The following is a 25771-nucleotide window of genomic DNA, read 5'->3' on the forward strand; positions in this document are numbered from 1 at the left end:
TTAATTCCCACTAACTGTTCATGAGCACCACAGGATACGACGTTATGGCACAATAACATTCTGCCCCCGCTGTCTGTGAGTCAGGCGTTATTTCAATGGGAGTCACAGCGGGGAGTTAAACCCCGCCACAGCAGCGTAGCTGAGCGATGTACCTAGTAAATGAAATGCTTTGTATGTATAGCACCACACAAGTTATAAAAACGAACCAAAAGTTAAACTGGAATCTGTTTTAAATTTAGGAAGAAAATTACTGAAACTAGGCCCCATTTTGAATGTGGATTATTAAAGATTATGGTTATTTAAGAAAAAAAATATATAGATATTTTATTGTAAATACAACAAATAAATTTTTGCACTTAAATAGAACAAAGTCAGTTGACCAAAATGCTCAATATGTGAATGCAACAGGACTGTGCTAATTATTTATTCTCAATGTACAGAATATTATTATTCCATTGCAAACCATCACAAAAATAAATTTCTGTTCTTCTCAGATCTGTTTTTAATGAGTAGGAAGTTAATAAGATGGGTTAAATGTAAAGAGAACTTAGCTTTTGTACAGAATCAGCTGCTTTTAAAATATCAACTCTCAATGTTGTAGTAATTTTGCCTCTTTTAAAATAGTAACAGTTTTTAAGCAACTGTCCTCAGACACGTGTAGCATGATCTCCCCTGTGACAGGAAGCCTAGGAAAAATAACAATGTTTCTTCGATGTTCTTATATTAGAGTCATCAAAGTATCAAAGATCAGAAATTGGCCACCAAATTTTTAATTAGTTCATGTGTAGTTATTGCACAATGACTGACTCTGTTTTCAAGCAGTCCTCTATGATTTGCCAGGTAAATACAAAAACTGTTCAAGTTATCTTACTGGAAAGCGTTGGATTAGGAAAGTATTGCTCAGCTTTTCTTCTTTGCTGTTTGGTTTTGCTAAGGCAATGATGAAAGTTGAATCATTCTGGTTCAATGCTTACTGTCGCCTACCAAAGCTGTGGGAAAGCTTATAACTGTTAGTGCTCATGTTTTCCGATTCAGTGATGTTAATATTGACAATGACCTCCAGGAAGTCTCCATTTTTCTTGTTTGCATGAAGGCTTCTGTTATTTAAATGGCCAAAAGAAAACTTCTTCACAAAATCTCAAACTAGTTCAGCACTGGTGAAACTCCAGATGCCATGGTTGGTACATGGAGAAAGAATCCTGAGAGAGAAGACGAGATAAGGATGAGACGCCGTGATGCAAGGCAGGACAGGAAGGCTCTGATCATATGAATACAATGCTATGTGTGTAAGTAGTAAAAAAATGAAAGCTCTTGGGTGGACTCCGCACACTAAAACCCCATAATCCTGTTAGTACGCTCTAATAGGATTGGCAGGAGTGATCCATACACTCCCATTTATGGTGCTATTTGATTGGATTTGGAGTTCAGGTCGCAAGAGGTCACTTTAAAAATGTAAGTCTGACCAACAACAAAATAAAGGATATAGCCATGATTAAATTTCTGTATGTTTCATGCCAGAATACCTGCCTATTTTTTTTTTTGTTTTCCCCTAATACCTTCTGTTACATCAAACAGCAGAATCATTGCGGTCTTGGTTTAGTTTCTGCAGTCTGCTCTGCGTCTCTAAAGAATTCAACACCGGCTTCTCCTCCTACAGAAGCCAGAGCAAAATTAAATTTAGCAAAAGAACGTTTCTGCATTTACACATTCTTAAAATGGCAAACAGAACATTTCTGTGGGAGACCATCGTGCTGTATTTTACATACTCTGTGGTATCCTTTAGCTGTTATTTTCTAAGCACAGCCCCAGCAGTGTGTCGGCTTTGAGATTTCTGACATTACGGATTAGTTAGAAAGCTGATTTTGAGTGAAGCACTTATCCCTTCGAAATCAGACACAACTATAAGAGAACACTAACCACATACAGGCATATTGGTCACTATGGTCTCTGAAACTAAAGTCTGACTCCTAATCAAATGTTGCAATTTTACAGCAAAGACCACAAAAGTCTATAGCTTTTGCATTGTAACAGCCAAGTTTTAAAAAAATGAGCAAAAGCAAAAAGAAAAAAATGTTTTTTTTCCCCCGTCTGAGCTTCTGGCCAATGTAGATTTTCTCAAAAAATGTAAGTCTACATGCGTCCGGTTAGCTAACCTGAGGGCAATAGCTTTGTGAAATACTGCAGGAGCACACAAAGTTAAACATCGAAGCAGGAGCAGAGGTCATCACCCCCAGATGTCACAAAACCTGCACAGCTCTGTTCAGGGTGAAAAGTCTCACAGAAACCATCAGCACCTTGCAACGCTTTCCTCGTACTCCCCGCATTCACTCATTACCAAGCAATGAGTCCCAGTCCGCTCCTCCATCCAGAGTAAGTAATGGTGTCCTGTACCCAGCATACTTGTGAGTCGTTTATGATTACAAGTGTGTGAACAGCAAAACGTGAGTGCAGTTACGCCACCCTTTTCGCTGGATCCGACATAAATTCACCTCATTCCACAGCATACCTTGCAGGTGGGCAGTTAGTTCATTACGCAGCCTGGCGTTTTGCTCACAGTTCATTCCCATTGTTGCCCTAATGGCGGGGGGTAGAACACGTGTTCGAGTGAATGAGCTTCAGCGCTGAAATACTCCAGTCGCATTTTCAAGACTGAAACTTCCGACGATGATATCATTTAACCAGTGCACAACAATAAACCTGACTACTGTTTACACCAAACCCAACAACAAAGACCTGGAACAATTAGCAGTGTTATCAGACGTAGCTCAAGGCGTCTGGTCTGGTGATTTGCTGCACACTGAAGGTAATGTCTGGTTCCTGTCTGATTCCCATCATTAACCTCTAATTCCTGTCTCAATACACATAATAATAATTCCCCAGAATGCCTATGGTGCCATAATAATATTCACATCAGTCGTAAAAGTGGATTAAAGAGATTAGCAAAGCATTTTCTGCGTAGGCAATCATTAGTCGTTCCATAGGTGCTTCAGCTGTGTGGTAACCCCGCTCTCAGCTTTTTCTGGTTTAAATGTTTAAAGGCTTTGGGCTGCATGAACTACAATTGCATATCAAAACACATGACTGCATATGAACACCAACAATTGCCCCTTTCATATACAGTGCCCTGCAAAAGTATATATATATATATATATATATATATATATATATATATATATATATATATATATATATATATATATATATATATATATATATATATATATATATATATATATATATATATATATATATCTGGAGTCTGATTGTTGTTGTTTTAAAACACATTTATTATGCTTTGATCTGAAACCAATCCCATCACAGCTCTGACTGCATGTTTAGTGTCATTGTCCTGGAAGCTAAACCACTGCCAGGCTGCTAAGCCTTTTGCAGGCTATGTAAGGTTTTCCTTCTCAGTGACTAACTAGTTTGCTCACTGCCACTGAAGAAAATCCTCCCCACAGTATAATGCTGCCTTCAGTGTGTAACACCATTACTTAAGCAGGATTTCTGTTTAAGTGCTTTTCATGTTAGCCAGAAATGATCTTTATTCCTGATCTATTTGCTGTGTCCCTTATTCTTCGTGTTTTTTTTATTTGTCAACCACCATTCCTTACCAAATCTCTGAAGAGTTCACAAGAAAGCTGTACTCACCTTGAGTTTGAATTATATTCAGGTGTGGCCTATTTACTGATTAGGTGATTTCTGAATCTATTGGGTTCACTAGATTTTAAATAAAGGTATCAGAATAAATGTCTACTGCCCTTTTTAGACTTTACTTTGCAAATGTGCAGGCAACATGTTGATCTATTCAACAAAATTAAGGCATGAGTTCGTAACATTTCCAAAATGTGAAAAAAACTACAAAGGGAGTGGATACTTTTGGAAACCATTTATGGAATAATGAGGCCCATTGTTAGCTTGTTTCTTGGTCAGTAAGTGAATTTATTTTATAGAGCGCCCATTGTTAGTTTGTTTTTTAGTCAGTAAGTGAATTTATTTTATAGAGCACGGTTTTCCCGTTTTGCTCAGTGTTTGTGTGAAGTCATGCAATTTGATTTCAAACTCAAAACAGGAAAACTGTAGCTGACTTAAACTCTAAAACAACCTGACAGTTCATCTGCATTTACACAGGATTTCCTTGTGCTACTTGCACAGCATTTCACCCTTATTTCATCACTCTACTGAACTTGGTACTTAGAGGTCCAGACAGGGAAGCATTGACAAAATTTTAATTTGATTTAAAGACTCAGTGAAATGTCTTCAGTAAACCTAGACCCTATGGATGACAACTTTTCATACGACTAAGCAGCATGTACGGAAAGTGTATAAGTGCTTTCCCACTGCACGATAAAAAGATGTTTATTTTAGCCAAGTGCTCTTAATACTTCTTAATTCTATTCTTCCATCAAAAAATAGGGGAAAAAGAAGTGGAATGTGTTTGATTACTTACTCATTAGGAGAGTTAATGAGGTGTGTGAGAGCTGTTAAAAGAATGGCAGTATGCTGCCACTAAATGCTAACTGCCTTCTTCCTCTCTGCACGGTAAAAGCTCACAAGTAGTTGCACACATAAACAACCACATTTACAAAGTGTTTGCCTTCAGAGAAAAGCTCCTTGGGCTGGAAATGATCCAAAATAATATCTCACTGTCCAACTGTGGAATAAAACAACAACACATCCAAATAAACAAAACAAACTGTTCTACGGTTTCAAAAGAAGTCTGTATCCATGGTGCTGTGCAAATTAAAGTGGCTCCAATATTGTGCTTTGATCATTTTTGGACACATGGAAAATAAAAGTAAAAAAAAAAAAAAAAAAAAAACTGTGTCAAAAGCATACGTTAACATTTAACCCCTTTCTCTGATTATCCCACTCCACAGACCATGGCAGACAATACCAATTTTTTTTTTTATTCTTTGAGAAAAGTGTATCGTCTCTGTAAAATACTGATCAAAACACCCAGAAATGTATTTAATTATTATTTTTTTATTTCATGATTCCTAAGCCTTTCTTTCTGTTGGAGACTTCTTCTTATGTGGACATAACTGAAGTAAAATGGACCGAAAAAGAGCTGAGTGACGTGAGATCAGCTGATAAGAGTGGACAGAAAAGCGAAAAGTTTCTTTGCTTGGCTCAGACTTGATGCAAAGTGGTGTCTTCCTGTCAGTGGAGATGCTACAGCTTATGCAACCCACTCAGTAAAGAGTCTAACACAAAATAAAAAAGCAGCAAAGGAAAAAGTGAAGAGATGTAAAGTTATGAGCTGGAGCTCTGTTGTGCTGCTGCTCGGCATGAGAGACCAAATCCTTGGTCAAAAAACAAACCAACAGAAAAATCATAAAAATAGCAAACAGATGACAAAACATGAGTGTCATTAGTTTGGAAACATTTATATGGTTTGAGTTAAAAAGACAAGAAAGCAACATCTTTGGTCAGATGGGAAAGTGTAAAGAGTGGGGGATAAGAGAAAGAGAACGAGGTGAGAAGAAGCATAGATTGATGCTGCGGGGCTTTTGGGCTCTTGCCAAAGCATGGCCTTGCATGTGTTTGTATTTGTGTGGCCCACAGAGAGGGACTGTGTGCGGCAAGGTGGATCCATGCTTTCCCTCTTACCCTCATGTCTTAAAAAAAAAATACATTTCTCTCCACACCTTGACTTTTATCTCAATTCCTCCTTGAAACAAATGATAGACGAGCCTTCTAGCTCCCTTTCCCTTCACTTGTTTGCTCCAGTGTACAGCAGATGTTTTGCACCTCCGTAATCCCAACAAGAGAGCCAGACACAACCATTATGATCACCACGATTACCAGTATCCGCCAGAGGTCAAACAAAGTATTAAAGTCTCAAAACAGTAATCCGTGTTCACACACATTATTCTGGGCAGGCACGCCCATTTGTGCAGCTTTTATAAAGGAAAGAAAAGACAGTTTGCTTTAGGAGACTCAGACATAGAATCTCGGGAGAGAAAATATCACTGTGCTGCTTCTTGTTTTGGACGGTGTACAGACTTTACAATGGACCAAAATGCAAAACAAATTCTGTACTGATACAGAATGAGGCGAGGCTCAACAGCGCATGTTCGCCTTTGTGGCTTTTGTTTTCCTTTGAAAGATAATCCAACACTTGTCAATCAAATCAAGTATAAACAGTCAATCAGTGGGAAGAACTTCATGGTAATGCTCTAGTTTTTATTTATTTGTAAATAAGCCAGCATTATAAGATACAAACCTTTACATTTTATATCTTTTTAATAAATAAAATTCAGACACTCTAAATTTCATTTTGATATATAGAATAAATTAGTGTAATAGCTAAGAAAAAAATTTTGACTCTTAATTAATAATATTGTGACTGTTAGCTAAAGTCAGTAAGACTGTTAGCTAAAGTCTTACTGACTTTGTTCAGCTTTAAATGCACTATAAAAAAAAAAAAAAAAAATATATATATATATATATATATATATATATATATATATATATATATATATATATATATATATATATATATATATATATATATTTTTTTTTTTTGTTTTTTTGTTTGTTTATTTTTACCAACTTTAGTATGTGGGGCAAATTCACCACCATTCTTATTTTTATTTTCAAATGTCTATTCTTTCAAAAAATCCTTGGATTCAAATGTAGGAGGAGCTGCGGTTCATAAGTAAATATATTTACTTAAGAGCTGCAGAGTCTCTGTGTTGCTCTTAATTAAACGTACATTTAACAGATGTTCCACAAATAACTGCAGTCCAAAAATAATTTTACAAGTTGTACCGTAAGGCTCTCCATAGGTTTCAAGAGCGTTGATGTTTTGTAAATTGGAAATATTTCCCAACAGTTGAATTTGGCTTTCTTGTGAGCAATGGAGAAGTGTAGATGTTTTTTTTTGTTTGTTCGTTTTGTTTTGTTTTGTAGCCAGCTGTCCAGCAGTGCAAAGCAACATATAAGGAAGGGGCTGCATTGAATACAGTCCAAGGAAAACACTAGTTATACCGGCACTCTGGCTTGCATCACAATAAAATGCCTTCAAACAGTGCAGACGATATGACCATAATTCTTTAAAACCTTGGTATTCCTTGATACTGCTTGCCCAATACCTCTTTTGATGTAGTCTGAAGATTAAAACAGCTTTTGTTTCCTATTTATGGAATTTCCTTACTTTTTTAAGGGACTCACTGTAGCAACCAGCACCTAACAAAAATGTTTTAGAAAACCAAAAATCCTGGTCTTTAAGATCTCTTGAAAAGATTACAAAAACATTTGGCTCCATGCAAGCCAAATATAAAGAAATTGCACAGTAGTGTATGTCATCAGGCTGTTATCAAATTCCAGCAGACCTCACATGAAGCCATGCCATAGTTCCCACTGACACATTCAACTCTTCAATGTCCTGGATTTCTACACGTGCCAAAAAGGAAAATAAGAGTCAGTGTGGAAACATCTCAAGAGAACTTGTGATTGATTCTGACGATGAAAAATAAAGCCAAAATAACACTCTTTGTCTCCCGTTTTCTCATCACTCTCATAGTACATGACCAAACCAACAAACTGCCTCTTTCTGACGGGACCTAAAGGGGATTTCATGGATGGAGTGCACTCTAATCATCTACAGTCACAAATCAATGAGAAACACACATCGCTCACAGACGGGAACACTCACCGACCACCAAGAGAAAACACAGTGTCAGTGGAACTTATCGAGTCCACATGAGGGCTGACAGACACGCACATACACTAACACACTGAGACTCAAGACGGAGTTGGTTAAACTGCTGCCCACATCTCCTCTTTCACTAAAAATGATTCATGATGTCTGTGTGTCTTTGTCAGCTTTTAAAGTCCAACGTGAGCGCATACATTTGCTTACCACCCGGCAAGCAAATCTATGCTTTTTCCAAGCTCATGATTCCCTCTGAATATTATATCTGCTTGGGTTTTTGAGTCTGGCCTGGAAATTTGTTCACAGTAAAGCAGAATGATAAGGACTGACTGAGCACCACGGGTCATGATGACACTTAGAAGCACTACAGATGTATGACAGTGTATAAGATCGCTGAGCTTCGCACTTGAGGAAAACCAAGGCCTCTCCATCCATCATGTTATTTACTTTCTGGACAATATTAGAAAACCTTATAAAGGAAGGAGAGAACGGGCCTCTCAACAGGTCCATTATCAGCGCTATTACCTCTCTCTACATTAGCCAGGAGGCTCCCTTCAGCCCAGAAAAAAATGATCCCCATCTCTGAGAGTAGCCTGGAAATCATTTTGTTAGATTGCACTAATGTTTTGAACAGAGTCAGAGCGTGAGTAAAAAGGAAAGGAGGAATCCATTTAGAAGGACAACAATGTAAAGCTGGTTGGTAATTCTCTCTCTCTCTTGTGTGGTCTTACTAAACTGGTTAAACGTGCCTCTTTGTGAACGGTTGGCTACCTAGAAAGTGGAAAACCGATCCCAAAGATCGGATGACAGCTTTTCCTGGAAGCGCTGGTCTGAGGTCAGTGTTATTGAGCCACTGTGATGACAGATCCACCACACCTAACCACAGGCAGCTGATAGTAGATCAGACAACTTCCAGAAAAAACACATGTTCAGAAGCTGTGTCAATCAAGACAAAACGCAAACACTTAAGACATTTAACTCAATCCAAAAAAGACAAAAGAATATATACATATATTTGATGAGTCCACAGCAAAATGAACCCCAGCGAAGGCTATCTTCTTCCCCTTAGAGTCAAACCCTCCTCAATCCTCCAGAGTGACTGAAATTGAGAGTGAAACCCACCATTACTTTAAATATTTGCAGTCACCACCGCAGATGGAAAGTATCAGTAGGGTGAGAGGAGAGAAGAAGAGGAGAGGACTAAGCCAGAGGCAAGGTGAGCAAAGAGGTTACCTTTATGTTCATTCTCCTTCTGAATCCCTCAGGAAGTTAAAGGCAAAAAGTGCCTTGAGCTACATGCCTAGAGTAAGTCAAGGACACCAAGTCTAAACAAATGAACACAAGTAACCTAATAAAAGGAAAAAAAAAACTCTTAAGCAGCTGTTACACTGTTTTCTACCTTGTTCAGTATGCTGGCATGTGAAAAAGTGTTACCTAGGTCTATGAAGAGGTAAAACAGATTTTGTGGAACTCAAGACCTAGCTAGTCTTTGAAGTATATGAGCCATTGTTAAGGCTCTCGTGGTTTATAATGTGCATGTGTATTGGGGTCAAAGATATAAAATTCACCATGCTACGTACTGTATTTTCCAGACTACAAGTCACTCCAGAGCATAAGTCTCATTTATCTGGAAATTATTAAATATGAGGGGGACCTTGTTCATGTTAATGATATGATCCTGTGACAACTTGTGTTCAGTTGCTTCTCCACAAGCTCTCAGCTTTGGCTAGGAAATCTGTTAGATCATGGACATCGGTGTGTCAGAAACAAGTCCAGGTTGGTCAGGAATGGCTCCGCTCCACCAGCAAAGTACGCAGTGGAGAGGAGACGCAAGCAGTGTAAATCCGGGGGGAAAGAGAGGTAGTTGGAGAAAATGCTTAAGGATTTGCTGTAAATGAGAAAGGTTACCCATTACCTTCAGCTTACAGTTATGTGTGAGACCAGTATGTTGTGCTGTTTGACTAAAACAATACTGAGATACAAAGGTAAGGTAAGGTTTCATAATAACCTTCCAAAAACATCCCTGTAATCTTGATCAAATTTTCTCTGTAAACTGACAAAATTTAATTGATTTTGTGGTGATGTAGAATTGTTAAATTGAGATTGATGCCAAAAATATTGAATTAATGGATTAATTTGTTTCAGCCATTCCAACAAAGAAAAATTTAATCAAAGGACATACATATTTCCCAGTGTGAATGCAACTCTACTGCATAGTATCCTACATACACAATTGCACAAAAATACACCACTTATCTGGTGAACGTGTCTTGAAAGGAGAGTGACAAAATTGTAAATAACTTAGCAGATGTGTATTTCAACAGTTCTCATTTTAAGGCCCATTTTTCTAACAAATACTACATTGTGAGGACTCTCTGCTCCTGATCGGGCTCCACTGAAATCCAATGTTTTTAAGTTAGGGGTGAGGTTTAGGACAAAGGTATGAAATTGGTTCAGGTTAGATGTAGAGTTAGGGACAGGGGTAGACTATATAAATAAATGGGAAATGAAGGGAAGTCAATTCAAAAATTTTGTGAAGACAGAAAGATGTAATATGCTTGTGTGTGGGTCTGTGTCTGTTTGGGGGGGACGCTGTTTTTTTTTTTTTTGTACAGATTCACATGCTTTGTTTGTGAGAGGATGGCTGAGACTGGCAGAGGACAATAAAGACGGTCCCAGCTGTGTTGTAGTGGGTGGGATTCGTCCTGAGAAAAAGTCCTTAACAATGGACATCAGTGCCTGTTTGGGATGTTTACCCTGTTCTCTACTTTGCTGCTGAATACCCTCATCCTCCCACACTGACAGCCCACATACAGCGCGGACAAGGGATTGAGTGATGGAGACTGAGCAGCCACCACTCAGTAAAACACACAGAAAGGGTTTCTGCTGGTAGTGTCAGAAAATGTACAATAACCAACAACATGATAATGGCGACAGTTTTCGCAATTAACTGATAAAGACTGTTTCATAGGAAGCTAGCAACACTGAGGTTGTTATAGCTGTTTCTGAAAGAAAAAACAAGATAAAGTTTCTGTAAAATTCTCAGTTTTGGTTTTTAAAATAATCTTTGAATTTGTCTGGCAACACAAACCTTGGAATATATACTTCAATAACCTTTTGCAACCACTTTCAACTTTCTCTCTAGACTACAACCTTTAACAGTTTCTTCAATTCATTATGCATTGTGTTTTAGTCTCTGGCACTTCTTAAAGTAATTTTGAAGCATAGCATACGGCCTTGAGGTGTATCCATTAATGAGTGACCAGCCTGCAGCAGCAGATGTGATCTGCAATGCTCCAGAGATGAGGCCAGACTACGCTTTCAGGATTAATGAACCCTTGCAGAGGTGCAGCCGTAGGCTTGAATCTGGCCCCACAGTGGTCCAATACACACCCACTCACCAAAAAAAAAAAAAAAAAACCTTGAATGAAAGACATGTTTCTTTCCTTTTCTGGCAGAGTCCAAAACAATCCAGTTTGTAGCACATCCATCATTATTCACATACATTAGCATAAAGTCTTATTACCCCCCAGGGCTGGGGATCATTTGCTAATGATGGGTGCATGCCAGCACAGTTAGCACACTGTCGCTGTCCAGATGTGACCAATACCTTTAGACTGATGGCTAAAATGAAGACAGCTCTTTGAAAAAAAGGAAATAAAGTAACTTTGTGTCCCATGTAAACACTACATCAAGCTAAACCAACATGTGTCTGTTCCTGGTTGTGTAGTCTTGTCTGATAGCATGTGCCTTTGTGCATTCCTGCAAGCAACTTCATTGCTATAAGTTCTGCATGGATGCTGATGTGTAGCCCAGGGCCTGGAGCACGAAGGCTATTGTGTGTTTGGTGTGTGTCGGGGAGACTGTGACAAAGCCAGCCTGGCACTCACTAAAGGAGCAACTGCCAAAGCAGGGGGCATGAAATTAAAACTCATCACCCAAGAAAGAAGGGAGAAAATAAGTCATAGTGAGGAGGTGGAGTAGAAAAAGGAAGCAGAGGAAGCATGGAGGAGGAGAAACAAAGGATAATATAGATGCAGACAGAACGCAATAGGGTCAAAGAAGGAAACAAAAGAAATTTGCAGCAGTCGAATGGAAATGTGCTCTGCATCAGTGACGCCTGCTGTTAGACTTATAGATCTGTGGCAGGAAAAAAAGAGATCTGGAAAAGCACTTCTCAAACTATAGAAAAACCACAAGAAAGACTGTCAACTTTTAGGGAGAAAAAGAGCTGCTGACCCTCATAACTTCAAGCCATACATCAACGGACGTGTTGACTTGCCTTGTTGCCAGACATACATTTGGTTTCTGTTTCTTGTAATGGAAGTATATCACCCCACTGGTTTAGAGCTAATCAACACAGAGGTTGTACACACATATTCTATGTGTATGTAGGCGTCTTCCCTACAATTTTCAACTCTGACCTCAGGAAAGAGCAGGAAGCCCCAAGAGGCTATGATGGATTTGCCAGAAACAACGAGTGTGTACACGTGAGTAACATTTGTATGCTCACCTGACAATACTTCATCCTGTAGCTCAACATATTTATTTATTTTGTTTTGCAACATTCTTCCACTCAGAGAAAACCAATCATCCAGTGATCAATTTTATTGGTACAAAGGTGTTTACTGAGAAAATAACACACGCAGAAGTTATGCTGCAGTGCAGTCAGACAAATGGCTGGGAATAGGCAGCCAGACGTCCTCATCAGGCAGTTTCTGTCTCACGCCAGCACTGACCTTTCACCCCAGCTCTATGAGTCAGGCTGGGAGCCGTGAGCGTGACCAATCCATTAGACTGCTCTGACAAGGATGAGGGTGACATCTGAACCCCCAGAGGCAAGGGAGGGACGGAGCACGCAAATAGGAGGACTAATAAGAAGCTAGCTGCTGTGTAACTTTAATGACTGATTGGTTTTAATTCAGCTATACTTTCAGTTTAGCTTTGAATACTGGATTGAGTATTCAAGCTGTCTTATTTTCAGAACATAAATTGGTTATTAGCACACAAGTCAAAGTCAAAATGTTAATGGAGTATGGCATTTGCCTCCACAAGGAAAGTACTTTAGACTGCAGATACGCTGATCAGAGATTCTGTGACCAATTTGAAGTCACTAATTTTGTAAAGTTTCAATTCCAGCATGAACTGAAAAGGTACACCTAACAGTAAAAGCATTAAAAATTAAAATAAAATAATGCTTTTGAAAAAAGATTGCACAAAGTTACACAGCTGATTCTCTCTTTTTAACAGTAAAAATCTACAAAAATTTGATTTACAAATAAACACCGGCAGTAAAATCATCCAGGTTTATAGATGGAGGTGTCAAACAAAAACCCCAACAGGAAAGACTCATTAACTCCTGAACAAGACAGATTATACCTTCCTTTTTTTTTCTGCATGAAGTTTCTGTTGCTCTACATCCCATGATATTCAACTTTGTTCTCTTTTAGAGTCATGTTATGTGGGAGAACTTTTATATGTTGGGTTGTGAAATCATAATTTCATTTATTTTGATTTCAAAGAAATTTACATTTCATTTATTAACAATTTGCACAGTAAGAGAAAGAGCTGATAGTATTTCACAGCTCCGTAGTTAAACATATTTTTTGAAAAAGAAAGACAAGATCTGTGCCAAAAACAGTCTGTATGTTAATGCAATAAGTTCCAGATCTCACATTCAAAATGTGTATTTTGTAGATGAACATGACTGCAACTTTCTCTCCAGTCATGGCGTTTTCAATTTTATTTATCTCATCAGTTGTTTTCCTATCCAGTTATTAAATGGAAGCTAAGGCAATCTTCCAAATTCTTGCTAAAATTCTAATTAGTGCAATGTCTTAACGAGTTAGGAAAGATTCGAAAGCTTCAATAACAGCAGGGATTTGTTGTTTCAAGCTGAAAAAGGAGACCTTGGCAGGAAATGGAGGAAGGAGAAGGAGTCACTGTGTATACAAAGGAGGTGGGGAAGAGAGGAACGTTTAAGGATGAGCAAATGAGAGTGAAAACGTTTTTTGGGAATGCTTTTGTCTCTGTTTGCTAATATTTGCTCTTAGATTTAGCTTTTTCCCCTTTGCTTGCTGTTGACAGATAGGAACAAAAAGGGAGATAGCCAGATGGTTACCTAGTAGCCAGACTTTTGTGCTTGAATCCGTGAGTGTGTGAGTGCAGTTGACAGGTTTCCAAGCAGCAAGTGGTGAGCACTGGCAGAAAGGATCACATGTGAGAATCTGGTTTACCACTCAAAGGTTCATGAGGTAAGACCTCCTTTAAACTGAAGTCCGCTTGCACAAAGGAGAGAGAGAAGAGACAATGAGAAAAGGATGGAGGCGTTCCGATTTCTTCCATATGGTGCCATGATCCTCTTTAAATCCTCTGTGCCCTCCCCACGGCCCTCTCGTCTCATGGGGTGTCCGGGCAGCCTGGGTGTCTGCCTAAAGGCCGGTCTCACAGCAGGTCAGTCTTTACAGCAGTACTTTGATGTCTTTGTGGTGAAACACCTTGCCTCATGTCCACGCTCATTAACTTTGTCAATGACAGATCAATGTGAGCCTGTTGAATACCAGACTGCCTCGAAATTACAGCCCATTTATGTTCCGGGTCTGAACGGGCCTTGGCTTCTCCTGAATAAACACATATTGCCGCGACGGACAGAACCTTCACTCATGATGGCACCTACTTAAAAAGAAAAGCAGGAAAGATGTGGCTCTGCTGAACACCATCCATGTGCCGGCTTCCTGTGGCTTAGTGCTCTCAGACAGCAGTCACATTTCTCTACATCCTGTAGGCCACAGTTTATTAAATAAAACATCTGGGCCTCTGGATGTAGTGTACCTTAATGTCACCGAGACAAATAGTGTGTAGGAAGATTCATGAAAGTATGTCAGGATTGTTTTTCAGAACACGATCGATGTCATTTGGATGTGAAGTTTGCTGTCGGCTGTTTCAAGGATATCACCTTTGACATTTTTAACTGGTTTTATCTCTGCAGCACATTTATTGTTGAATTTTGCTTCATTTCTCCTTTTTTTTTCTGGCCACTGTGGAAAGGATCAATCTGTTTGGCCCTTTCTTGGCCACAAGCCTTGAACAACTCATGAAGCTCTGCTAAAGCAATCCAAAAGCATAAAAAGTGTGGCCCAACTCCAAACCTACTAAGACATGGCTGTCCACCGAAACTGACCAGACAAAACCCATCGTAACTCTGGAGAAGCAGCAGAAATCCTCAGCCTATGTACAAAATCTGTTGACGGGACAACTATTGGAGTCGATAATAATCCTTTTTGCAATTTGCACCAAGTCATGCAGTCACAGCAAACATGTGGACGAAAGTGCTTAGGTCAGATGAGACCTAAAGGGAATTTTTTTGCCCGACATGAAAACACTGTGTGACAAAAGTAACAGAGCTCATCACACTAAAGACATAATCTCCGTGGTAGAAAATTGGGGTGGCAGGATCACGTTGTGGGAATACGTTTTTTTCAGCAGGGACAGCGAAATGAATGTGAACGCAAACGATGGTAACAATATTTTTGAAGGCACTGAAACTACTACTGCTCATATTGTTGGTTACTAAGGTCTTACATCGGAGAAAAAAAAGTTTAATTAAATTGAAATCGAGTACTTTTGATTTATGAAGGAGTACATGAGTCTTCATGCAATATTAGGAGCCCAATAAAAATAGTTTAAACAAGATCTAAATAAGATCAGGTATCGGAAAAACCCATGAATAAATAAGGAAGTGTCCAAGTACCCATTATATACCCAACTCATATCAGAATACAGAATAAACAGCAAGGTCAAGTCTCCCTGGGCCGTTTAAGGTCGTTGTTTGTATCCAGACATTCCAGAAAGCAGGAAAACTATGATCCATTAACGTCAAACATGCGACTTTTGTTGTCAACATCATATTTTTTTCACAAGCTAACCAAAATTCACCGACATAATATTGCATCCTCCGATATTGTTCCTTGCCCACACGTTCTGCATATTTACATAAAATTACTTTATAGATAGTTCTACGTATACATTTAATCCTCCCACGCATCAACGCAACACACTGATGCGCGCACACACACAAACACAAAGCCTGGTACACACAAACATCTGCAGCCAGAGAGATCATCTGAACTCTAAATATTTAAAAAGCCTATTCCTCTGCCTGTAATTAAAACCACTGCAGCATTTCAGAGTCGTATCCCCTACCACCACCCCATCTCTCTCCCTCTGGATCCTCGCCTGTTATTCTTCCTTCCTCCATTTTGACCTTTGCTTTTGTTGCTTAGAAATAGGATTTGTGAAAATCTTCCCAAAGCAGTAAAACTGTGGGAAACCTCTGTGTGACAGCTGATGTGGTTTCATTTATCAGTAAAAAGAAAAGTTAAAGTTCCTCGTTCTGATGCGACGCAGCCGCCACTGTTGAAGAAACAATCGACTTTCCTGAGACAAGTAATGATATGTTGGGAAGGTCCACAGTGCAAACATGGGATCTATGAGTCAGCGCCATGCACTGTTTGGCCACAAAACGAGGGGGCTGCTGTCGTGTCCGGGCCTGCGTAGGATACCGGGCCTAAATCTCCTGCTGCTTCCTCCCATTAGAATTCTCCCAAATCCCACCTTTATCGGCGTGTTTGCTCTGCGGAGCTCACTAATGCTCTCCAGCTTCTCTCACAAGGCAGGTGTTTATACGCATGTGTGAGAGTGTTTGCTTTGGCCTGCTCTGCCATGCTTTCCAAGCCTCCGCCATCGGTGGTGGAGGGAGTGTAAGAAGGTCTGTAAAGTGAGGGGATACGGACACATTCAAACATAGGAGTTCCTGGAAAGGAACGCATTCAGTTCAGTTCAGTTTTTCAACTTCAGACGCTGTCGATGCAGCGCGCACATGCGTGCGTGCGTGCGTGTGTGTGTGTGTGTGTGTGTGGAGTTGTAAACAAGCACTTCTCATGAAGTGGAGATGGTCTAGAGAGAGCTGCTCTCATTTCAAACATCATTTATTTATTACACCCCTGTGTGCGAGACTCACACACGCAGACACAAACACATGCGGTGACAGAAATTCTGCAGTTTATTCCATCACGCACCAGCGATCAACCTCATTCCCTTTCCACCCCCTCCGTCCTTCCTTCCTTCCCTAAAAATCAATGGAGTGTTTTGTCACCCAAAGCTGTGTTTCGTGCAATATTCATCTGAAGAGGGGGGTGTGGGGGGAGGGAGGAAAGCTCATCTCACACTCAATGAATTTTCATAAACTCCACAAGGCACTGATTGGTAAATGAAGGACATCATGCTTGACACACATTAATGCACGCATGCTAACGCACACCAACAACCCCATTATCTAAGCTTCAGGCGAGGGCTTTGTTTGGTACTGCTAGAATTTGACAGTGATTTATGGAGAGAGGGAGTCACACTACACCCTGATACACACAGAAACTCTAAGCAAGGTTACTAGTCCAAACATAGGCACAAAGAAAGGTTATTGCACGAGCAACAAAGCCTCGCTGACAGCAATGCGCGCTGCGGACCGGGGTCAACACCACATCAACGGCTCGATTCAGTCGGCCCACTGCATCAATGCTTCGGCTGCATTCAATAAGCACCTTTGACAATTTCAGTGAATATGAATATAAATGTGCCTGCTTAACTATGAAATGGCTTATTAATGATTCATCTGAAAACGGAAACTTATCTGAAGTTCTTTTCTACTGCAATGCCCTCGTGGTTTTGTCAGAGTCCTGAACCCTGAAAGGTCAGACACACCTTTCCTCCCAGCACAGGTATGGCATCCAAATAGCCAGTCTTCCTTTTTTTTTTCCCCTCCTTCTGCAGAAACATGTTAGATCCGCTTCGTATCTGCTATCGGTTACGGCACAGGTGAGGACATCGCATTCCTTCTGACTCATTCTGAGAGTTCAGCACACAAGGCAGTGATTTAGCAAGCAATTTGTGACGACTTTAGCTCCATGGCCGCGTTTGGAACACACACATGCAAAAAGCTGCAGGAGGAAAAAAAAAAAAACAAATTCCCAGGGGAATACTTTTTTTTTCCACCAGCACATGGTGACTGCAGAGTTTTTCTGCAGCGCATTGCAGAATCTACATGGGGGGTGCAATTTGTTTGTATGCACATTCTGTGCAGAGACGTATACTTCAGGGCAAAACGGGCGATTAAAGGAGTGGGGCAGGAAGAGGAGATAACAGTCACCTATAAAACTGAAAAAAGCAAATTAAAACACTGATGACTCACAGACACATTGCGCTGACAGTAAGTCATCCTTAATGAAGCCTAATTTAAGGGGTAAAATACCACTGGATGGTTTTTGCCTTTTGCGGCTAAAGGAACAAAGGATGAGTGAGTGAATGTAGGAATGCACAGCCAACACCAAGGTCACATCCGCTACAATATAAATGCTGTAAAGCAGAAGAATAGATAATAGAATAGGCCATTCCTCTCCATTTTACTCATTTCCCAATCTTACTCACTTGATGAGTGCTTCAATGATTTTTTTTTTGTTGCCGTTTGTTTTTTTTGCATTAACAGCATTGATTTGTCAATGTGTGTGTCAGGGTGTGTTCAGTTGAGGCTTGGAAAGCCACTCCAGGCCTCTCCAAGAGCCCCTTTCCCCTCTGTGTTATGCAGACCAAAGAGAAACATCACTGAGGTGAAAGAAAAATACAGAGAAAGGGTAAGAAATGAAAGACAGAGCACGTATGAGCGACTGTAACAGTAGAGACACGTGAAAGACAGTGCTCTATTCAGTATTGTTTAACTGTGGCGGTGTTGGGTGTTTGTTTCCTTAATTTCCTCTACAGAGCTTTACAGCAGCTCCTGTGTTTCACATTAATTATGTTTTCTTAGAGCTCCTCTGTGCCCCTCCCCCTTGCTGCAGACTGACAGCCTCCGCTGCCTCCTGGCCCAGCCCGGCTTGGCTTGGAGCAGGGGAGTGGGTGATTGAATGGGCTAATAAATAGTGAAGGAGGGGTTGGTCACACCCCACACTATTGTACCGGCGCTGTCACGCCTGACCCTTAACCAAACACATATAAATGCACCCACACACACACACACATACGCGCAAGCTTGCGCACTGTCACACACAAATCTACACACCCACCTTCACATCACCTCTGTCAGCCCTGACCCTGTACCGAATACGCCCCCCACCCCACCCCATCAAATGAGGCCCCCCAGCCATCACCTAGCAACCAAGGGAACAATGAGCTCCGAGGAGACGGAATGGGTTGAGCAAAGAGCAGGCTATTCTCCAGGGTATGGAGAGAGTGATGGAGAGATGGAAGCCAAGTTGGAGAGAGGAGGCGATGGAGGGTGATGGGAATGGTGTTAGGACATCTTTAACCATGTCACAAAGAAGGTGCCCGCCTGGGAAACAAGGCAGTGCTTCTCTAACCCCGCAGGACGTCTACGTTCAGCTCTGCTCCACTCGGCTCACTTCACTTTTAAAATCGTACAGAGAGAATGAAAACGAAGTCTAGCTTCCGTGTTATTTCTTTTTCTTCCTTCAGGTCAGGTTAAAGGGAAGAGCCGTGAAAGAAAAAGTAAACTTCTGGACATACTGACGTCTGGATGGAGAAATTACTTTCAATAAAACCAAGCAGACGTTTTACCGATTTCATTGTTGACACAGGCATCTTAAGATGTTGACTTTTTCTCTCTTATCAGATCTCTGCCTCACTGCTCATGAACGGCATTAGCACAAATCTGTGACCATCTATGAACTTTCTATATGTAGAAACACAGGTAGGAAGGTGAATGAGGGTGCGTTACGGGAGGAGCACCCTTCAGCATTACTCTGCCTATTCAGTCTCCATAGAAACTGTTAGGACCTGTATTAAAAGTAGAGATTAAATTACACTGATAAAGTTATACGCATGACTACCTCTGACATTAATGTTCAACCACCTTATGCTTCAGCCCTAGTTTGGATCAGTAAAACCTGTCGTGCTTCTATTTTATTGCTAAATTACGTCAGCTTAGTAGCATTTATAAAAATTAATAAAGATGCTTTAATTAAAATATACTGAGTGATGAGAAGGGGAGGAAAAGGAGAGAGAATAGCCAGTCACTGACCTTTTAAAAGTTTTGATAAGGCTTGAAAGTGCTTCTCTGTTTTATAATCAGTTTTATGAAGTGAAACTGAGTTATATGGAGCTGCAGCTGAATACTTAAATAACTTAAACGGCAAGAAATCCTTGAGCTGGGAATTTCCGACTCAGTTTTTTTTTTCTTATTTTATATAACAACAAAGTGGTTAAATGTTTTACAAGAGGCTTTTATTACTTTCACTTAGGTTAAGTGTGATGAAGGAGACCAGGACAATATGAGATGAAAAGATCCAGAAAAAAAAAGCTACAAACATCTCAAACCATCATTCATTGACAAGTACAACTGATACTTTAGAAAGCAAAAGGTTTTAGATAATTATTGTTCTCAGACAGAACAAATATGAAGTTTTAGGTTGTTCTCTTTATGAATGCTGCTTGTTTCTAGCCTGCTGCAACTCATGAGATAATAGCAGAAGGCTTTGACTTGATGCTAAATACATACTGAGAACTTACCTGTGAACAAAGATGACTGATAGCTAGGAAGACGACGTCCTGGAAAACAATCGTGATATTTAAATAATATATTTCTCAATATATTACTTGAGAAATGCATTACTTCTCAAACAACTTGCGCACATTTGTGATGTGCTCATGAAAAAAGTAAGCACAGTTCAATTAAAGTGCCTTAAGAGGTAAAAGGTTGGGATAGCTTGAGTACTATATTCAATGACTTAATTAATTAATAGAATACTCAACATATTTCAAATATTTGTTCTTGGAGATGTGTCAAATATTTAACAAAGTGGAAAATTTTTATGTTTTTTTTTTTTTTTTGCAACAAAATGAGCAATTCTGCTATGATTTCCAAACTGACAATTTTTATGTCAAGACATCGTTTACATTTAATACAAGCAACATGAACAACTTGAAAACACAGTAACAAAACAGCCCGGTCATATTAGTAACAGAAATGTGGCTTAAGCTACACAACATAATTTCAGTCTGTGGGTCTAATGAAGGTGTCAGAGGGAGAGAGTAATAATGATCTGTGGCGTGGCTTATAGAGTCATACACTCTCTCTCTCATGCACACACACACACACGCACACGCACACACACACACACACATACGCACATGCACACACACACACACACATACAGAGATGGTTGGAAAGATTTAAGGGGCTGAGCAAGACAGATTTAAGGAGCGATAATGTTCCTTCTAGGTGAAGTCAAATCAAAGAGCTTCAGGCATTGTTCAAACAACCTTTCGGTCACACTATCTTCTCCTTCAACTTATTCAGATGGGAAACGTATAAAGTGTTGACACTTTCTGGGATCAAGCCACGACGTAGCTATGGAAAAAAAAAAAAAAAATCAGATGAGTTTGTGTGGCTCTTAGGTATTTCTGGCCTGTGCTGTTGTCCCGTTTAAAGTATCTGACCCTTTGCAGTCTGCAAATATCAGTAAAGGTCTCCGGTATAATGTATTAGACAGAGGAATGCTATAAGTTACATCCTGAAAGGTATGGCCCTTTGTCTGGTTTTCACACTGTCTGGACTTCATGGGAACCATTTGGATCCCCAGGTTTGTACCTGAGCTCTAGTCTACGGGCCACAACCATGTGAAGGACAATATCTAACTCTGCTACCACAGGCCAGAGAAAACCCTCCAGCGATCTCCATTTACATCACCATATGAAAGGGTCTGCAAGCTCAGTATGACAGCCTGGGGCTCATCAGGTCTCTATTCTCTGGGCCTCTTCGTTTATATGCTGTAGAAGCAGGACAAACTAAGTTAGGAGGAGGAAGGAGACCTCATACAGCCAGATGTTAAAAATATAGATGGAGGAAATGTCAAAAGGAAATTGATAAGGAGGGTAGAACAAGGTAGATGGAGGGGGGAGAGGGGAAATGCGAGGGACAATCATAGAGGCCACAGAGAGAATAGAATAAAAATTGGAAAATCTAGCAGACAGAGGATGTTTGCTTCCATCTCCACACTGCGTTTCATCCTCTGCTGGGCCCCCATGTCACCCAGGTCTCCTCCAGCAGAGTCCAGCTTTGAAGTGATAATGGGGTTTTTGGCTAATGCTCTCCTGCAGGTGCCCCTGACTCCCTTTTGCTTTTTCTGTCTGCCAGTAAAGCCACAGAGATGAGAAGATATTGAGATCATTTAAAAGTCTAAAATGAGGCCAGTCTCTATCCTCTGTCCGTTTTACTTTTTGCCAACCCCACTTAATCTTTCCCCACACCATTTATTGCCTTCCATTACCTACGTTCTCTGCACATTTCCTGGACTGAATCGCAGGAGTGGATTGAAGCCATCAGTCCAAAGTAGAGGAAAAACTCCAATAGGTGAGAAACCACAAAAGATGCTTTGTATTCCTCTGTGGTGCCACCTTCATTTCTCTTTCACTGCTTGGTTCCTTCATCCTTTTATCTTTCATGCTGTGCCTTCCTCCTTGTCAATCAATACTCAGAGCTTCACTAATCTTTGTTCCCTTTGAGGTGTTGAATTGGTGTGACAAGTAAACACACACATGCCTTTGGTATCATCTCAGACTGTAACCCAGGCTTTAGGAAGATGTGTTCGGGTGGGGCAGGTGTGTGCATGTACACTCCAGTCAAACAGCAGGCTGGAGAAATCAATTCAATCCCCCAGCGAGTCTGTCTTAAACTAAACAAAGCGAGGAAGGAAACACGCTCCCCTGCACAGAGCAACATATTGTTGCTCACTGAAAGCCAAATCTTCACAACAAATTCTCACATTGACTCTTGAGGTAATGAGATATAGATCACATACAATGATAGCAGAGGGAGAGTGTTGCATGAATTAAGTGACACTGGGAGCATAAGTGGTATTTGCACCGGAATGGAGTGTTTGGTTAGTTCACTGATCCTGTACAACCCGACATGTCTGTGTGCTGGAATATCAGCAGCTCACCAAAGATTACAATCGTCTTCTGGTTTGTGAAAGGAAAACAGCTGAGGAAATGCAGCGTTGTGCAGAGGCTTGTGACAAAAGGATCTACTGAGATCCAGCATTTCAAGGAATTATTAGAGATAAATATTGCAACATCATATAATATTAAAAATGCTACAATATATCTGTCTGATCCACAAAATGGTCTCTGGTTTCTGTCAGAACCTGACTCGTCAAATAAATTGAATGCAACCAGTTTTTCTGAACCCTGGACGGGTTTTCCTTACAAATCTATGTTTCTCGTGTAAGACAGGAAATTTTCCTTTTCACATCTATTTGCTCCTAAAGTTAGCATCCTTCGCTACCAGTGGTATAATAAAGGGCTATTTTAGAGTTTTAATGATCTAATCTAGTCTAAAATAAAATCTAAAATACAGTGACTAATCAAACCAGAAACATCTCAGTGTACACTAAAAAATATTCTTTAAAACAATTTAAAACATTGTGGGGAGTTTTTAAACACATTCATCTGTTTTTTTTTTTTGTTTTGGTTTTTTTTTTGGCTTTAGAATCACATTAGTACTAGACTAGCATACAAACTGCAACATGTGAACATTTAAGGCCAGGAGTGAAATGTTTCATACCTACTACAAAAAAAAGAGTCTGAAAAAATTTACTCTATTTTATTTTATTTTTTTAAACAGCCATCTTTGAATCAGATAAGCAGTACCAACACAAACCTGTACTGAGTTACTCAACAATAACACAGTTTACTTGAAACACTGCTTGTGATTTGTAAAAGCATTACTATGGTCGTATCCAATGTCAGTCTCCAAATTCAAGTCTCTTGTATGTTTTAAATGTTTCCCTGGTACAACACATGTGGATCAAATGAATGGTTCCTCTGCAGAATTTGGCAAAGTGCTGAGATATAATTCAACCCTCTAAACGAGCTGCGTTAAATCAGGGACACAACTAATACATGCAAGACATCGACCCTTGAGGACATCAGGACAGAAAAAAACTATCTTAACCCCAAACCTTGAAGTGTTTTCCGATAGGCTCTTGGGTTGCAGTCAAGCCGCTTGATTGTAATTGAGGCATTTGCAAATTTCCTTGGATTGACTCACGTTAATCGTTGGAGGACGTTTTAAATGTCTAAGTTACGTTAACATTCCTTGAGACATTTTTTTTTTTAGTTTAATGAAACTACTTATCACCACAATGTAAATAATGAAAAAAATCATAGTTTTGTAAATTGCTTTTAATCTAGCTTTACATTTGTGTATAGCTACTATACAGCTATACACTATTTATAAATTAATTAATTCAACAAGAAGAAAAAAAAGTTAAATTTAGCTTTGTTTCTTTTTTCAATTGAATAAAGATTTTTTTTCCTTCACTGCAGAAAATATTAAACAATCCCTGTTTCACAGCAGTCATTTTGACATGAAATATAATACAATCATTATAGTATTCATGACATATTGATAACAAATAGACCAAAGCTCACTGATGAAACCTGTTACATTTCTTTCCCTCCTTGCTTGCACAGTTTCAACAGAATTAACCTCGAGGCATATTTAACTGTATTTCTATGTGGAAGCGGCTCTGTAGCCTGGGGAGTCTCCCGAACAAAAGGCCTAGAGGTGTGCTGAGCATAAAAACACTAAGAATGGATCTGCTCAACCACAGACAGCGAGGAGACACACACATATGCACAAACACACAGAAATGTAGCCACAGGGAAGAGGAAGGAGTTCACCCAGGTTTCTCCTTCCAGAGGATAAAGGGATGCATTCAAAGCCTGTAATTACATATACACACACATCTAAAAATCCAAAAATCTCTTTCCATCCATTACACCACACTTTTCCCAAGCAATGGGATCAGATTTCATTCAGGAAATAAAGGACGCTTTTTGAACTATTTCGACTCCCAAATCTTTCTGTGCCCGCCTTCCGCCTGCTAAGAAACGGTAAACAGTCTGAGCCCCACAGAGCCCTGGCTGTTACAGCAGCAAATCATTAGGAGGAGGAAAGGTATTTTTTGCAGTGGTATCTGTTTGCACATGTGTATGCATGCGTGTGTGCACGCACACACACTAACAATTGTGTGAGCATGTAAGGCATAATTTGCCGTGTAGTTTGTTTTTTGTAAATCTCTATCAGACACAGAGCCTGTGGCCGCCGGGTTGGACTTGACCGGTCACTGTACATGTGGGGGGTTTGGACTGTGTGTCTTCCTGCTTTTCAGGATGTTGAAGGATTTTCTACCCCCCACCCCCCACTCCCAGCCTTATCCTTCCCACCCATGAGATGAGGGGCTGTGCTTGGGTCTGCTTGGGTTACTTCCAGTTCTGAGCTCCAGGACCTAAAGTCCAGACTTTAACAGCTCATAACAAGAGATTACAGTATTCTTCCTGCTAAGCACCTCGCACACGTCCCTTCAACGTGATGAACCGGAGCAGATAGAGCTGATGGAAACTGCAGCTTTAAAATGGTTCAAGGTGAGAGAAAACATTCTGACACACCTATGTTACATCATGTGGGATTTGGATTCTAGTTGCCGTATTACCACCGAATACTTTTCCACTGCAGTCATTGAAAATGCCTCACAAAAATATCCATACCTTTCAAACTTTTTCAGATTACAACCGCAAACCCTATGTATTTCACTAGGTTTGTTTATGTGACAGGCCAACACAAAGTAGTGAATAAGTGTAAAGTGGAAGGAAATAGATAAATTTGACTATTTTCTTCTAACTCCAGCCTTGACAACTATTACCTTAAAATGTTTAGACACATTCCTGCTCCAATTCAGCTGAATGAAATGATTTACTACATGTTAAGCGTGCCTTCAGCTTTGGCAAAGGCAAGCCATTTATTTGATTCAGGTGTGTTGCAGCCAGGATGCATCTAAAAACTGCAGGACTGTAGTTCTCAAAGTCTAGAGTTGGAGACCCCTTATCCTAATTAGTGTGCATGAATTTGTGTTCATCCCACCACATCATCTGCAAACCTTTTGGGGTATGCCTCCAAGGGCTTCATTCCTCTAGAGACTGAAATTATTGCCTATTTTTCTTTGAAAAATACCTTAAGCTCAGCCAGATTGCATGGAGATT

At 40.0% G+C, this 25771-nt stretch overlaps 1 protein-coding gene across 1 annotated transcript in view; it reads right to left on the reverse strand.

The window, feature by feature from the left end:
• slit1a (slit homolog 1a (Drosophila)) overlaps positions 1–25771 on the reverse strand; it is a 95761-nt gene that overhangs the window by 43981 nt on the left and 26009 nt on the right. The gene's annotated exons all lie outside the window — the stretch shown is intronic.

This window comes from Poecilia mexicana, unplaced genomic scaffold (genome assembly GCF_051168715.1).
Source record: "Poecilia mexicana isolate PSO_F unplaced genomic scaffold, ASM5116871v1 scaffold_15, whole genome shotgun sequence".
Taxonomy (NCBI): Eukaryota; Metazoa; Chordata; class Actinopteri; order Cyprinodontiformes; family Poeciliidae; genus Poecilia; species Poecilia mexicana.